This window comes from Columba livia, chromosome 3 (genome assembly GCF_036013475.1).
Source record: "Columba livia isolate bColLiv1 breed racing homer chromosome 3, bColLiv1.pat.W.v2, whole genome shotgun sequence".
NCBI lineage: Eukaryota > Metazoa > Chordata > Aves > Columbiformes > Columbidae > Columba > Columba livia.
Genome location: NC_088604.1, coordinates 71,234,428 through 71,247,056, shown reverse-complemented (window position 1 = coordinate 71,247,056; position 12,629 = coordinate 71,234,428). Strand labels below are relative to the sequence as shown.

General features: G+C 39.9%; 1 protein-coding gene across 4 annotated transcripts in view; it reads left to right on the top strand.

The window, feature by feature from the left end:
• AGPAT4 (1-acylglycerol-3-phosphate O-acyltransferase 4) overlaps nucleotides 1-12,629 on the top strand; it is an 86,083-nt gene that overhangs the window by 36,640 nt on the left and 36,814 nt on the right. The gene's annotated exons all lie outside the window — the stretch shown is intronic.

The window sequence follows — 12,629 nt, the reverse complement described above, 5'->3', positions numbered from 1 at the left end:
GAGGATGTACCTCTTGCACAAAGTTCATACATCAAAGTTTTTCTTGCTGAACTTTAAGGTCTGCTTCCTTGCCCCTCTGCTGTACTGTATCAAGGAGTGATCATATGTGCTGCAACATCTGGATTTGGAGGATGCTGGGTTGACTTCTTCCTCATGGGAGCCTCCTTGAAAGCTTCATCTCACAGAGCCAGGCTGTTGGAGGAGCCTTTGAATGGCATCTGTCTAGATTGTTGTCTTCTGTGCTGTTTTTCCACAGGCTTCTCAGTCACACCCTTGGCAGTCAGAAAAAAATAGGAAGGAATGATGCTTACAGCAACCTAGGTCATGATTGATTTCTGTCCTTCAGTTGAACTTGCTGACATTGCTTCTTCCACTCTGTCAGGCTACATGCCAATTCCAGTTGGAGAAAGATCTGAACTGGTAAAACTTACACAGTTTTCAAATAACAGGCCCCTAGTGAGACAGGACTGGAGTACCTCTAGGTCCTTCCTGTCCCTTCTTGGTTCTGTTGTGGTGCAAGCTGTTGCAAAGACACTGAAGCAGCAGTGTTGATAACACAGGAGGTTATTGTCTGAGCCTTCACATAAGGTCGGTAAATTTAGATGCTAAATAGCGCTTATTTGCACTGGTTTTCTGCTTTCCAGCTCTTTAGGCAAGACTTAGAGAAGATCCATATGGCCTGCACAGAACCTCAGAGACCTCAGGCACACTGCCAGCTGGCAACCTCACAGCTCTACAGGCTGCCCTTGATAGGTCTGATACAGCAACCAGAACTGGTGCTTCTCTCAATTTCAAGTGACCGAAGTCCTGTGAGAAGCCCAGATGGCCATCAGGGAGAGTTGGTCTTAAAAAGCTGTAAGTCTTCCTAATGCAAAGAAGAAATGTCAGCCTGCCGGAGTTAAAGCAGAGTATTTCAATCGGTTTTAAATCAGTATTGTCTATGGCCTAAAGGGGGGGAAGAGGATAACTTTGTCTCCATCACCTAGCAAGCAGATAAACACTGCATTCAAGTCAGTGAGTCGCATGGGTCCTGTGCATCTTTAATTTTCAGTGAACTGGGGCAACAAATGTGGTAAAGATAATTTAGAAATGAATTATCTAGCTAAGTTCAAGGAAATCACCCACTTTTGCAATAGGCTGCCTTATTTGTTCTGGGATTTCTGTATGCTTTTAATCAGTTTGTAATGGGAAAAGATTCTGCTACCTGATATACTTCGTGTAATATTACATCCCCCGCTTAAATCTTGAAGTTTTCTGTGTTTTTACTGTGATTCTGTTGTTCTAGAAATACTTGTGATAAAGTTGAAAGAAATATTAATAGTGCATTTGCATCTGATTTTGTGATACCTCTCTACTCCCGAAATGCACACGCCTTGTTTGCATCGTTGGTCTTTTTTTTTGCTGCTGCCGTGACAAGTCAGATCGTGCCTTTTAAAAGAAACAATAGCTATTACTTCTGTACCTATTTGAAATTATATGTCTGGCTGCTACTCTTCATAATTTTAAAGCCTCGAGTAGGAAAATGTCTTGGTTACCAGACAAGCACATCCTGCCTTTTGTGACTGTCAGAGGCTGCCTTTTTGGAAACTGAATGAAAGAGCGTAGACTATGAGCCTGATGATTATGCAAGGTTGCCATGTACCATGTGAGCTAAACCTGTGTTTCCTAGGAAAATTATTCAATGCAAATAATTCTAAGAGTACTACAGTGTTGTGGGAGACATGTGAAAGCAAGAAGGTAGTTACGTTACGTCTGTGCCCAATCTTTTTGCAGTGTTACACTGAGCTGCTGGGACTAGAAAGGAGGAAGCCAGTAGTGCTTTTTTTCTCTTTTGTGGGCACCCTTTCAGTTTGGGCAGTGAGAGGCTAACAGGCCAGCTAGGGGTGCCTTCATGTCCTCACCTGCTGGAGCACATGAGCTGCAGGCTGGCTGAGCAGGTCGCAATGTTCTACCTGTGGATCCTTTTTCTAACTTCCTTGCTGCACTTAAGTTTTGAGGAAATACTAATGCAAGCACAATCAAACTAAATGTGATGTGAGAGGCCTTACATGTGGTGTAATATTGTTGTGTACTTAGGGTGTATGTCTTTCTTAACAGAATGTACTATTTATGATTCATATTATATTTTTTGTAAGAAAAAGTAGGGATTTTTGTTTATTTATGTATTTGGATAACTTCAGTTTGAGGGGTTACATGCTACACTCAGTACAAAAGTCACAGCTTTATGTGTACTTCATAGGTATATTTGAACTGTAGTACTTTATTTTTAATTCATGAAAGCCATTTGTTTGATTTGTAGTTTCTTGCCTTATAGTCCCTTTAAAGAACATTTTGTAAAAGTCACTGTTAGGGATTAAGAAGCTAAAATAAGCACCGGGACATAGTTCTTGTCTCTCAGATGCCACGTGGTGGGGTGCTGTTAAGATTACAGGCAGAGACAGGGAATTTGTGGAATGCAAGTGAAAATGAGTAATGGTTTTGTTCTGAACAGAGTTCTCAAAGTGACAGAGGTTCCATTGCTATTCACCCATAACTCTGATGATATAATACAGGTACTCAGTCAGCTTTTTGTTTCCCATCCTGAAATTCAGACAGAATATGTTGTGCACAAGAAGACTGAGTAGAAGTTATCTGCCTTAACTCCTAAAAATAAATTGTTTGTACCATATTATTTCTGGTAATATGTGGATATTTCTTATGAGTGCGCTAGTTATCTGAAATCAAAAGCAAACCACAAATATTAGTGGAAAGGTACATAAGCCTTAGATGCCATGACCCCTAGTTTTCTTGTTCTGCTGTTCTGAAGAGACAGCAATTCCTTCTTTTTATGTTTACACCTCTATGAAATGGTAACTAGAGGTTTTATTTAAAAGCACTGCAGATTTTCTTAGGATTTAAATTAACCTTTGCTCAGTTTTCTAAACAAATGCACTTCTTTTCCAATTTCTGATAGAGGTTACTTTCTGTGGCACCTGGTAGTCTCTTTTATCATCAATCATTTTTCTGTGAGTAACTGAAAATGCAGGTTAAACATGTTGAAGGCATGGATTTAGAGCAACAAACTTTTGGTATGCCATTTTATTCTGAAATGCTTTCTTTCAAAAATCAGAATTTTTGTTTGCATTGAAACTAAAGAGGATAAACTTGCTTTATGTAGAAATTAAGACTTTTGTAAGAATACATATTAGGATAAGAGAAATTATGTGAAAATAGGTTTCCTTCCTAAATATATGGGTTAAGCATGGAAGATTGACTTAAGAGTCAAATGACTTTCCTAATCTTTAGATTATCTAATTAGTACATATAAGCAATGGATATGGCCAAAAAAAAAAGGTCACATGAATGTGTGGACTGTTGCTGAGTGAAGGTGTGAGTTCTCAGTATGGACAGTGTTGATAGTCCTACAGTTAAGGAAATGCTAATGCTCCCTTGTGTTGAAGTCAATTGTGATTGAATATATACAAGTTAAGACTATCACATCTATTAACTTGGTTCATGTTTGCTTTTGTGCATGCTTGAATTTTCAGGTCCTGCCCCCCTGGAAAGTGATTTTCAGCTGAGAACTCCTTTGGGAAGGGTTTCTGGCTGGTGCTGCCCTGCTTAAACAAAAGCCTTTGCATATTGCTGTGAGATACCAGCTTCCTTCCTGTGGTACCCTGGCTCTGCAGTGTGTTTCTCAAGCAGTGATGGAAGAAGGGAGACATTGGTCTATAACACAGTCTGGTTAGAAAATTTCAATTTTTTTCTAATGATGAGAAATAGGACTAGAAAGGAGTTCCTGTATCACTGAAATAAATTCACACTGTTTCTAGCAGCAGTATAGTATACTCTTTTTAAGATGAATCTCGTTCAATTTATAAAGCTGTTAGATACTTTTAATCTGCCAAAGCAATTAGAATAAGCTTCAGAATATCAGATACCTGTATTTTCAGTCACTTTATTTCTTGTGCCAGTGTTATTTAGCTTAAATTGTTCTTTTTCTGCACTGTCAACCTCCCGTGTCCTTAAGCCACATTTGTGGGGAGCAACCCAGTCCTCTTTCAGCATTTGTTTGCTAGCTTGAGTGAGCCAGGCTTTTCTAGTTCTTGGTTATCCCGATAGCCCTGGTCTGTATCTGTTTCATTTCAGCTTTTCCTTTCTGAGCATGGATGTCTGGTACTGATGTGCTGGCCCAGAGATTATTTCAGTACGGCAATGTGTTGTTCTCTTTCTCTGCAGGAACAAACATCCTAATGCCATCTTTTTCCTTCTTAGAGCTGCACAATACGAACAGAGCAGCAACTCTGAGTGGCAAGCTAACGTTCCCAGAAATGTCTTTCCTCTGTCATTTCCAAATTATGACACTCTATTTTATTAGTCCTGCAGCACGTCACACAATTATCTCTCCTATCAAAATTAATTCCATTTCTGTTACCTTGCCTCTCAAGGTCATCTGATTCTTAAAATGTTTCTTTGTATCATCTACAAAATTTATTAATTTGTGCTGTCTGTTTTAGTCCTCAGGAATACTTCAAGAAGATCTTTCTTGATCCAGGTCGATCAAAAAAAACCAAAAATAGATAGCTGGATTTCTTAGTTTAGTTCTCCTTTACAACTGTTTACTAATCTTCAGTTTCTCTTTGGTTTAATAGCAATTTCTTTTATTGTACCATATTAATTACTTAGTGTAGCCTGGGTGCGTTAGACTTGAAGTCTCTCTTTTGTCTATAGAATCAGAGTTAGCAGATTATGACGTATAGACCTGCCTCTGAAAAATTATAGAGGGTTTTTTTCCTGAATTCCAACTCTTGCAGACATCTCTTCTGAACAACTCTTTTTTGTTGTTTTTGTTTTCATTCCCATGTAGTACTGAGACCTGGTTACTGTGTGTAGTTACTCCGATGATATATCTGCTCACCAGTCTAAGTATTAGTAATATGTCTCTTCTCTGTTTTTAAAAACATGGTGCCATGCTCAATCTGAAACTATTTTTTTGATGAGACTTCATTTTGTCTCTGATTTAGTATTCTAGGAGTTAATCTGTGTCTCCCTGAGCTCAGCTTTGTTAGATTATGAGTTTTACATTACCTTTATTTTCATACTGCTTCCTTGTCAAGAGTCTTCCTGCTTGCTTCTCATTGGTGGTACTGGGGCACAAATGTTAGTTTTGTTGTTGAGACACTCTTGCTTGTCTAAAGAAATTTCTCTCATCCTGGCTAGAAATAACTGAACAACTGTCTTAGTCATTAGCTGTAGACATTAGTCTGCTCACCATTCAAAGATAGAATTTGGTCATGAAGGGTGAACTCTTTATAGTGGTACTGGGTCTATCTGGTACGGATTTTTGTTTTGTTTTGATAGCCTGTATGGTGCTGTGCTTTGGATTTGTAACTAAAACAGTGTTGATTAACATGCCAGTGTTTTGGCTGTTGCTGAACAGTGCTTGTGCAGCATTAAGGCTTTCTCTTTTTCCCACTCTTTCTGCCTCCCCAGCAAGTAGTTTGGGGGTGTGCAAGAAGATGGGAGGGGATGCAACCAGGATAACTGACCCAAACTGACCAAGGGCATATCCCATACCATATAACATCATGTTCAGCAATTAAAACTGAGAAGGAGTGTGTTTTTTTGGAAGACAGCCATTATTTGGGAAGTGCTGGGCATCTTTCTGCTGATGGGAGGTGATTGCTTTTGTGTCACTCATTTTGTTTGTTTGTTTGTTTGTTTTTCTCTCTTTCTTCTTCCTCTTTCCTTTGCTTATTAAACTGTCTTTATGTCAACCCATGAGATTTCTTGCTTCTGATCTTCATATTTGCGCACTGGGGGGAGTGAGCGAGTGGCTGTGTGGCACTTAAGTGCTGATCAGGATTAACCCACCAAGGGTCCTTTGTCACACCCACTTTGGGGCCACACAGGTGAGGAGGTGTTTCAAACAGGGAAGAGAATAATCTGGATTCTTCTGAAAGCTGATTTTGCCATGAAACAGAGCAGAGTCAAAGCACATTCATGAGAGATCCAGTTTTGAGAAATAATATGTCAAGAAGGGTGTTGTAACATCCCAGTCCTCTGGTGGTATAAGAATATGAGGCCCACAGCCCCTGAATGGAAACTATATTAGCAACATAGGAGGGGATGTGAGCTGCTTCAGAAATACTAGGTAGAGAAGCATGGCTCTTCCTAGCTCCTTGAGTTAGCTGCTGACTGGTTTTATCCCATAACATATGTTTCTCTCAAGTAATATAGAAAAAAATTCCCTCCATAATGAAATGAAGTATGTGGTTCATCAACAGACTTCTGGGTCTATCCCAGTGGGATGGGTTATCCATCCATTGCTCTCCTCTCCCATTCACATAAATCCGAAGTGGGCTGACTTACTCATACTGTCTTTTCACAAAAAGAAATATCATGGCCTCAGTTATTGAGAAACAAGAAGCAAAAATCTACTGTGTTTAAAACTGAAGTTGCAGCCTTGACTTGCACTTCCACTCTATCTCTCCTAGCCTTTAGGCACCATGCAAAAGTTTACTAATATATCAGGTGTTTCTTCTGATCTCTGAAATCCTAGTCAAAACTGGTAAAATTCTTTAACTGGCTGTGCCCATCTAGTGGCTCCTGTGTTTAACAGTATTTGTGGCTTGCAGTGGATGCACTGTAACCATTTTTTCTTTTGCTAAGCAGTTCCTCTGTGGTGATGCTCCTGTGCACAGTAGGAAAAAGCCAATGATGTTTTGGGCAACAAGAAACTACATCCAGAAGAGATGCGACTGCCTCGTTTCGTGCTCATACAAAGCAAATGTTGGTGTCATGGGAACCTGCCAAGCAGCATGTTGTCTTTCCCTGTTTGTTGGCACTAACTCCTTTGATCAGCACATGCTATACTGACCTCAGTCATTTGTGGCAAAAAAAGCACATTGTCTTTGTTGGAATAGAAGACTGGTGGACAGAAGTATGTTAGAAAAATTTCCTGCAAGCAAATGCTGAAGTAAATGGGTTTCAGAGCCTGAATATATGAAAGGGCCAGGCTGTGTTTGTCTTTTTCCTTGCAAGCATATCCAGTTTTGATGGGTGGGGAATTAAGAGTCATCATTTCTGCCTTCCTCTTTGTTGGTGATTTCTGTCCCTAAAAGCACAGCCATGTAATTCATTGAATTGTTATTCAAGGGAGTTGCTTACAGGATCTCCTGTGGGGACTGGGGCAGCCAATAGAGAAAGGTTTTTGGCTTGCGTGCACGATTTTCCCCCTTTAGCTTCCTCCCTTTTGCCGCAAAACAGCTTTAAAGGAGCAGAAAAAAGCCCAAAGATAATGGAGATTAAATCAACAACGGGGGTAAATTGGGTGGGGGGGTAGGTGATGGGTGGTGGTGCTGAGGCAAGGGGCGGCTGGGTTTTGGGTTTCTCTTCTGTTTAAACCAGTTGACTTATGCATTTTCCTGTGGGCTGAAGACCAGGACCTCTGTCTTGGAGTGGACCAGGTTTCTCCATTACACCTCATTGGTGCTCAGATGCGCACCTGTGTGTATTGCTCAGAGTAAAGAATGGGAGGGAATCTGAAGCTGGAGAGCTGATGCCTTGTCTGTCTGGCTCCATTCATGTCTTCCCTCTCATCTTGGGGAGAAGTGAAAGGCATTGCTTGACTTTCCAGCTGCAGTTTTATTCCCCAAGAACTTGCTTTATGTTGCCCTCACAGGAAATACGTATATGTTTTTCTATAATAATAATAAGTTATTTATTTTTTTTTCTTGTAGATATGTGGTAATGTTCCAGCTCTGAGCTCCGATTGTTTCATGTACCTAATCAGTGCAAGTTTACAGCAGAACTCCTGCCTTCAGGTTTTCCTCATAATTACTTGTAGCTCCTGCAGAGAAGGGAATAGAGATCAGAAATAGGTGACCGGCCAGGTTAGATGGCATGATTATGCTGAACACTAGAATAGCCTGTGTAAGGAGGCTGTGGGGTCATCAATACTTAGAAGTGTCTTGAAAACCTCCTAGGTAGCTTTGCAGTTAATATAGTAGGTATCATTCAGGGTTTTAACCCTGTCTTTTGTACAGAGAGGGCTTTTGAGTAGTTCAGAGAAGGAAACAGATGTGCTTTTCTTAGTTACGTGCAGAATTAATTATTTCTATGGAAAATATGTAGGAGCTGTGCCTAATAGATGTAGCCCCAAAAATCTGGAAAGGCAGAAAGTTATTATTTAAGTCATTCTTCTACAGACAGGCATGGACTGGACTATGCTGTCAGTCTGTCTTTAGCCTTATTTTTACCTTTTTTGGGGGTGGAGGAGGGAACACAATACTTTCCCCAGTCTTCTCTGCATTGTACTTATTTGTCACACATTCACCCTGTCTGGTCCTTGAAATGGTGGTCACAGCTTGTTCATTTGTCTTGCTTTTTTGTTTGTATTGGAGAGTTTATTATGCTTTTACCATATATTCCCATAAGAATTTTGTAAGTTCTCTTTCTTAGTGCTACCTTGATTATAACCTTATAGTTTAAAGAAAATTAAGAATGTCATAGAAGGAAACAGTTCTGTTGCTTTTTAAAAAAGGTTACATTCTTACTTGAGATATTCAAATTATTGTACTTACTGAATCAATACATAACTATGCTTTTAGTTGCATTTTTGAAAAGGCATTTTTGGTTAATCTTGTAAGCAAATGTTTGATGGCTTAGCAAGAACAGTTAGCTAAAGGAGTTACTAACAAATTCTATAGAAGAACACTGTTGACTGTTTTAATGACTCATTCTTGCAAAACTTTGAGGTAAATATAACAAGTCTCAGTAAACTCTGTGTGTGTTTCCTTCTTCCCTTCAATGTTTTTCATATAACTAGTTATCATTCAAGTCAACCTTGGGGGTGTCTTCTTTTCTTCTTTTTGTTCTATTCATGCAGACATTGAGGCAGTTCAGATATGTGCAGTGAAGAGCTAGGAAGCAGGCTACTCTGCCAGGAGGTAGGGGCCATTCTGTGTAGCAGAGTGAGGAGTTTTTAGTTCCAGAAAGGCAGAAAACCTCAACATTCTTAAGCAGATAGAGTATCCATATTAGGCATCTGAAGGCATGTTTTCTCCACACCATCAGCCTCTCCCGAAGCTTGCTGTAACATACTGCAAGGACTCTGTCTGTCTTCAGAGCAGGGATGAGAGACTTCAAATACTTCTGGCTTTTCCCCTTCCTTTGCATTAGCTGTGTGGAAGCATCACTGGATGCGAGTGAATGTTAATTTCCAAACTTAGCTATGGTGTTCAGTGAATGTTAATTTCCAAACTTAGCTATGGTGTTCAAACTCCAAAACCTCATGAAAGGAGCTGGGGAGAAGCTTTTGAAATCTTGGACCAGCCCAGGTTGGGAGCAAGATAATTTTTTTCCTCCTGTGTATAGATTATAGATTTTATTTTACTTATCCAGTCTGACTGGTGTACAAAGAGGAGGAAATTTGCACTGATTGTCTACACTGTGGAGGAGGGGGAGTGTGTATGAGTGACCTTTTGCTGCTGAGCCACCACAGCAAGTTTCTGGGTAATAAATTTCTGTGGCAGGTTGTGGAAGTAAGCTGGTGGCACGATGCAAGAGTAGTGCAAACTGATACTACTAATCATTGCTTGAGAACTACAAAAAGAAAGGAGGCTGGGAAGAAGGGGGAAGAAAGATTAGGGAAGAAATGAGAACTTAAAGGTCGACAGATGGTATTTATTGTATGTAATACAGAGGCATTCAGTGCCTGCTTTGTGTTTCTGCAGCATCTGTGTGAGCACATCAGTGACAAATGGGCATGCAAGGTGAGGAATAGGGACCTCCAGCATTCATTCACACAAACATCCTGCTCATGTGAAACCTGAAGAATCTAACCATGTTGTGAAAAATGCAGTTGTGATTCGTGCTAAGATGTTTAATGTTTACAGATGTAACCAAATGAGGCACTGGCTCTGAACCTGGAAAAGGAAAAAATGGTTAAGTTCTATGTAAAAAGTTATGAAATTTGTTTATGAAGTTATATTGATAGAGGGAACTAACATTTTAAGGGTTAACCAACCACATAATAAGGGCCTACTAATGAACTAACACTTTAAGCCACATAATGAATATCTAGTTTAGAGCTGTATGTAACCAATTGTGTTAAGAAAAAAAAAAAACAGAACCTCATTGAATACCGAGATAAGAAGTTTTACAGCACCAGCTGTAACCTTGAGGAGACAAGATAGCCAAGATTTACAGCAAAAAGGGGGCGCCAGTCTGATTTCGGTTGACTTGGCAGCTTGGGTTCCAGCCAATTCATCATAATGAGCCAAAGGTAAAAAGTTCACTGTGATGAAGCTGAAGGAGCCTTCATTCAAAGACCCCTCCTCAAAATCACCAAGTGACGCTGTGCAGGCGCAACAGGGGAGGGTCAAGGAGAAGACTATGGAAATGGTTATCTGAGACTCATTTTAATAAGCAGGGAAAGGTTATTAATATGTATGGGCATTCCTGGTGTTATTATGAATATGTAATACCATACTGTATTTAAGCACACTTCTTATTGTTAAAAGGTGTGCGTGTTGGGCGGAGCAAATCCCCCGCGCACCCAGCGCTGTTTTGCTTATGCTCTAATGAACACGTGTTTAAGGAATACAATTAAGGAGTTGGATAAAACGTTGTTTATCCATAGAAAAAGCATAAGTTATTTATTTCAATGTATAGAAATATTTTTGTCTATGCTTTTTTGAAATGTATTTGTGATTGAAAATATGTAACTGAAGAGCTCTATGCATGTGGCACACCTGTATAATGAGATTTGTGATGTGTTATTTAAGTTCTTAGAAAAAGAAAAAAAACTCATAACACTTAAAGTGGGATGGATTTAAAGCTGTTTTTTTCTCAGGTAAACTTGGCTTTTTCTTCAAGAGGGCCTTATAGTCATCATCTCTCTTTGTTTGTTTTAGGCAAAAGGTTTAATGTCAGCATCATTAACATAGAGAAAATCCCACCTGGCAGTCATGTCTTCTACTTGGGTTCCTAGTTAAGCAAAAGACAAACTAATCCCATCAGTAACATCCTTTCTTTTCTGTAATTGTGATTTGCACCAGGATGGGACTGTAGATTCTGTAAAGTTTTGTAAATTACAGTGTCGTTTTTTTTCCCCCTGTTATTATTTGATTGTGGTATTATTAATTTTTTTTCTGTGTTTTGAGGAGTGTAGTGCTTTTATTCCCAAGACAAATCGAATAGAAAGCTACACCCTTGGAAAGATTAGCAGGGGAAGTCTGGAAGTGCAGCCATGTAAACACTTGTGTATTGCCATAGCTCTCTCACTGAGATGTGAATATTGTTGGCTTTCGTTGGGAAATCAATTTCCAATCAGGGAAAACATTGTTTGGTTAATCTATGGCAGTTTAGGTCTCTCTCTGCATCTCTGACTATTGTTTTGATGCATAATAGCATGAATAATATGTACTCCTGCTACATGAGTAGTTACCAGCTCTGATTAGAAATAAGCAGGGGGACTGGCAAGTCAGTCCTTTATCTGTACTGTAAACGTGGCTTTATCATATTAAGGTGACGTTATTTGAGTAGAGATTGTCTATTAGCCTGGTTGTAACACTCTTAGATAAAATTCGTTCCTGTCACTAATACCTGTTCTCCGGTGTACAGCAGTGTCATCTAAAAGCTTCAGGCAATTAATTTTGCTAATGATGATTGAAGACATAGATGACTTGTTCCTAGCTGTTTTCAGTCACTAGTTGAGGCCAGTGGGGGGACCTAAATTGAAAGGATTTCAGAAGTGTCTCGGAGACTGACGTGGTTTTCGTCTTCCCTGAGGTGAATGAGGATTTGCGGTGCTTCTGGGTTTTCCTTGGATGTCTCATCCTTCCAGGAGAGACATTCATATGGCACAGACATGCTCTGAGCAGGAGATATGTTTCACTTGGGAAAGGATAACCCCACACATTAGACCTTTGCTTTGGTACAGGAATTTTGTAAGAGCTTTGACAGGAAGCAAATGTGTCCCTTAATTCCTTTTCTGTCTTGACAGACAGCTTTCATTTGTCCTATTGTCCCCCAGCTCAGGACATGGGTTGCCTGAGAAGAGCCACTGCTCTTAGATTTTCTTTTTCCATTTCCATGGAGATACAGCTCTCCAAGCTTGTTGGCTGTATTGACTCACTTCAACTTCCCATGCCCCTGATGGGAGGGACTTTGCTAAATAAAGGTTTGATAAGCAAGTCTTGCAGTCAGGCTTATAGTTACAAGCGAAACAAATAAAATGCCTGCTTCTTGCCTGTGCTTGATAATGGAATAAGCAAATAGGAAGCTGAAAGCTGTATGATAGTCACTAGGAGACTGCTGAGAAACTGCTCTCAGCTAGGTAAGTATGGCTGTGTTTTGAATGGTCCTCACTGTGCTACTGATCCTCGTATCATTTCTTACATGTAGGTTTTGGGAACAAATCTGGGTGCCAATCCAGAGTGATTTTTGAGGTTTCTAACAGTAATTTCCCTGTTTCCCCACCCAGCCTCACCCTTCTTCTGCCCCATTTGTTTAATCCGTTCATTAACTAAGGGGTGTGCAGATAGTTACACTATTAATAACTGTTCTTGGCTCTGCACGCTTACATGTCAGCCACCCACCTTGTCTTTGGTTTGGGGATGGATGTTCTTGATACAGTCTCAGTT